This window comes from Salvelinus alpinus, chromosome 29, assembly GCF_045679555.1.
Source record: "Salvelinus alpinus chromosome 29, SLU_Salpinus.1, whole genome shotgun sequence".
NCBI lineage: Eukaryota > Metazoa > Chordata > Actinopteri > Salmoniformes > Salmonidae > Salvelinus > Salvelinus alpinus.
Window position 1 is genome coordinate 16,142,140 of NC_092114.1, and position 5,256 is coordinate 16,147,395.

Consider the following 5,256-nt stretch of genomic DNA (forward strand, 5'->3'; position numbering starts at 1 on the left):
TAGTAAACCACCTCTACAACACCAGTCTCCACTAGAGGAACATTTGTGTTGTGGAGAAATGATCAGGCAGGAGACGGGAGTACAGTTAGTTTTCGTTTAGTCAAAACCTCTCGTGCTCTACAGATTCTCCCGGGCACACTAGTGCGCATGTGCATTTCCTATTAGGTGTAGTAACGTACACTGTCGTAATACATCACTGCTTAGTAACAGCATAGTAACTAATATAACAGATGTAGATCCCAGATACTACACACTAGAGGAACATAGTAAACCACCTCTACAACACCAGTCTCCACTAGAGGAACATAGTAAACCACCTCTACAACACCAGTCTCCACTAGAGGAACATAGTAAACCACCTCTACAACACCAGTCTCCACTAGAGGAACATAGTAAACCATCTCTACAACACCAGTCTCCACTAGAGGAACATAGTAAACCACCTCTACAACACCAGTCTCCACTAGAGGAACATAGTAAACCACCTCTACAACACCAGTCTCCACTAGAGGAACATAGTAAACCACCTCTACAACACCAGTCTCCACTAGAGGAACATGGTAAACCACCTCTACAACACCAGTCTCCACTAGAGGAACATAGTAAACCATCTCTACAACACCAGTCTCCACTAGAGGAACATAGTAAACCATCTCTACAACACCAGTCTCCACTAGAGGAACATAGTAAACCACCTCTACAACACCAGTCTCCACTAGAGGAACATAGTAAACCACCTCTACAACACCAGTCTCCACTAGAGGAACATAGTAAACCATCTCTACAACACCAGTCTCCACTAGAGGAACATAGTAAACCACCTCTACAACACCAGTCTCCACTAGAGGAACATAGTAAACCACCTCTACAACACCAGTCTCCACTAGAGGAACATAGTAAACCACCTCTACAACACCAGTCTCCACTAGAGGAACATAGTAAACCACCTCTACAACACCAGTCTCCACTAGAGGAACATAGTAAACCACCTCTACAACACCAGTCTCCACTAGAGGAACATAGTAAACCACCTCTACAACACCAGTCTCCACTAGAGGAACATAGTAAACCATCTCTACAACACCAGTCTCCACTAGAGGAACATAGTAAACCACCTCTACAACACCAGTCTCCACTAGAGGAACATAGTAAACCACCTCTACAACACCAGTCTCCACTAGAGGAACATAGTAAACCATCTCTACAACACCAGTCTCCACTAGAGGAACATAGTAAACCACCTCTACAACACCAGTCTCCACTAGAGGAACATAGTAAACCATCTCTACAACACCAGTCTCCACTAGAGGAACATAGTAAACCATCTCTACAACACCAGTCTCCACTAGAGGAACATAGTAAACCATCTCTACAACACCAGTCTCCACTAGAGGAACATAGTAAACCACCTCTACAACACCAGTCTCCACTAGAGGAACATAGTAAACCATCTCTACAACACCAGTCTCCACTAGAGGAACATAGTAAACCATCTCTACAACACCAGTCTCCACTAGAGGAACATAGTAAACCACCTCTACAACACCAGTCTCCACTAGAGGAACATAGTAAACCACCTCTACAACACCAGTCTCCACTAGAGGAACATAGTAAACCATCTCTACAACACCAGTCTCCACTAGAGGAACATAGTAAACCACCTCTACAACACCAGTCTCCACTAGAGGAACATAGTAAACCACCTCTACAACACCAGTCTCCACTAGAGGAACATAGTAAACCACCTCTACAACACCAGTCTCCACTAGAGGAACATAGTAAACCATCTCTACAACACCAGTCTCCACTAGAGGAACATAGTAAACCACCTCTACAACACCAGTCTCCACTAGAGGAACATAGTAAACCACCTCTACAACACCAGTCTCCACTAGAGGAACATAGTAAACCACCTCTACAACATCGTCTCCACTAGAGGAACATAGTAAACCACCTCTACAACACCAGTCTCCACTAGAGGAACATAGTAAACCATCTCTACAACACCAGTCTCCACTAGAGGAACATAGTAAACCATCTCTACAACACCAGTCTCCACTAGAGGAACATGGTAAACCACCTCTACAACACCAGTCTCCACTAGAGGAACATAGTAAACCACCTCTACAACACCAGTCTCCACTAGAGGAACATAGTAAACCACCTCTACAACACCAGTCTCCACTAGAGGAACATAGTAAACCACCTCTACAACACCAGTCTCCACTAGAGGAACATAGTAAACCACCTCTACAACACCAGTCTCCACTAGAGGAACATAGTAAACCACCTCTACAACACCAGCATACAGAGGCAGACACATACAGACAGAACTTGTTGGATGAATTATTGAGTGTGTTTACCGAAATGGAGGCTCTGTCTATAATCTGTTATTGAAATGCCCTGGGCAAGGGTCTCTCTCTCTCTCGCTCGCCTTTACGCCTCTAGGCCTTTTTCAATCAATCAAATTACATTTATTTAAAAAGCCCTTTTTACATCAGCAGATGTCTCAAAGTGCTGTACAGAAACCCAGCCTAAAACCCCAAACAGCAAGCAATGCAGGTGTAGAAGCACAGTGGCTAGGAAAACTCCCTAGAAAGGCATGAACCTAGGAAGAAACCTAGAAAGGAACCCGGCTCTGAGGAGTGGCCAGTCTTCTTCTGGCTGTCCTGATGAAGATTATAACAGTTCATGGCCATTAAGGCCAGATTGTTCTTCAAGATGTTCAAACGTTCATAGATGACCAGCAGGGTCAAATAGTAATCACAGTGGTTGTAGAGGTTGCAACAGGTCAGTACCTCAGGAGTAAATGTCAGTTGGCTTTTCATAGGCGAGCATTCAGAGGTCGAGACAGCAGGTGCGAGAGAGAGAGAAAGTCGAAAACAGCAGATTCGGTGAACAGGTCAGGGTTCCATAGCCGCAAGCAGAACAGTTGAAACTGGAGCAGCAGCACGACCAGGTGGACTGTAATCTTGAGGCATGGTCCTAGGGCTCACCTAAAGAATGTCTCAACGACGGAGCAAACTGTCTTCACCTACAGAATGTCTCAACGACAGACCAAACTGTCTTCTCTTACAGAATGTCTCAACGACAGAGCAAACTGTCTTCTCCTACAGAATGTCTCAACGACAGAGCAAACTGTCTTCTCCTACAGAATGTCTCAACGACAGAGCAAACAGTCTTCTCCTACAGAATGTCTCAACGACAGAGCAAACTGTCTTCTCCTACAGAATGTCTCAACGACAGAGCAAACAGTCTTCTCCTACAGAATGTCTCAACGACAGAGCAAACTGTCTTCTCCTACAGAATGTCTCAACGACAGAGCAAACTGTCTTCTCCTACAGAATGTCTCAACGACAGAGCAACCCACTGGGCACAGGCGTCAATTCAACATCTATTCAACGTTGCTTCAGCGTAATTTCATTGAAATGACATAGAAACAACATTGATTCAACCAGGGTTTGCCCAGTGGGAAAGTACATGTTCTACCAAACATCAGGTTAATGAAGTACTGGATCACTTTATTTTCAGACCTGTGCATTTCTTACAGGTAGTAAACTTGCAAAAACGTTTCAGGGAGTGCAGAGTATAAGGCCAAACACACACACACCTACCAGCAGGGCTAATCAATTCTGATTGGAACAGGCTTGGCTGCACCTCCCACACGGTGTGGCTACAGCCAATGTTGCACCACCTCCGCCTAAACTGTGTGAAAGAGAGAGACACAGTGTGAGTGTGTGTGAGAGAGAGAGAGAGAGAGAGAGCGAAAGAGAGAGAGAGAGGGGAGAGAAGAGAGAGAGCGAAAGAGAGAGAGAGAGAGAGGGGAGAGAAGAGAGAGAGCGAAAGAGAGAGAGAGAGAGAGAGGAGAGAAGAGAGAGAGCGAAAGAGAGAGAGAGAGAGAGGGGAGAGAAGAGACAGAGAGGGGAGAGAGAGAGAGAGCGATAGAGAGAGATTCTGTAAGACCTGGGTCCTGACAGACCTACTGTTTGCAGATGATCTGGTGCTTCTGTCCCCAACCAAGGAGGGCCTACAACAGCACCTAGATCTTCTGCACAGATTCTATCAGGCCTGGATCCTTTAATTTGATCCTGAGTGTAGGTTATTTCCCTGACATCTGGAATCAAGGACTCATAACCCCAATCTTTAAAAACTGAGACAAATTTGACCCTAACAATTACAGAGGCATTTGTGTGAACAGTAACCTGGGGAAGGTTTTCTGTAGTATTATAAATGTAAGAGTTCTAAACTTCCTTAATAAGCACAATGTCTTGAGTAAAATCCAAATTGGATTTATACCAAAACATCGCACAACTGATTATATTTACACCCTACACACCCTGATTGATAAACATGTTGTCACAAGCCGGCTCATAGCCTGTGACAAAAATGAGGGGACACGAACAACAGGTATAGGCCAATTTAAAAGTGTTCTTTATTATAAACAAACTATTAACTTAAACTAAGAAAAAGGAATGAGGTGTGGAAGTATCATGATGTAAGGTGTATGTAAAGTGCATGGATGCGTGAATATGTGTGTGTGAACATGACTGAGTGAAAACTATGCAAAACTACAAAGGAACAAACAAATCATGAGCATACCTGGAGGAGCAGAGAGAGAGAGAGAAAAGTGATTAGTGACAGCTTTATACCCTGAGCCCAGGTGGCTCCAATCACTAACGACCCTCCTCTGCCTGCAGGAGGAACCGCCCCCTGCACTGCAGAGGAGCCGTGACAATGTCCACCAAAATAATACAAAAATGTACGCTTGCGTTATCGACTTCCAAAAAGCATTTGATTCTATTTGGCATACAGGACTGTTCTACAAGGTTATTGAACGTGGTGTAGGGGGTAAAACATATGACATCATTAAATCAATGTATACTGGCAATACGTGCAGCATTAAAATTGTCAAGAAAATAACAGAATTCTTTAACCAGGGGCCACTAATTTGCCACTATTCTAGAAAAATCCTCAGCCCCTGGTGTCAGTCTCCACAATTCAGGAGTTAAATGCCTACTCTTCGCAGATGACCTATGCCTGCTGTCACCCACAGCACATGGCCTACAGCAGAGCCTGGACCTGCTGGAGCAGTACTGCCAGACCTGGGCCCTGGCAGTAAACCCCAAAAAGACTAAAATAATGATTTTTCAGAGAAGATCCAGTTCTCAGGGAATTAGACCAAAGTTCTCAATTGGTACAAAATATATAGAGTACTGCAAACACTACAATTACTTAGGTTTAAAAATAAGCTCAACT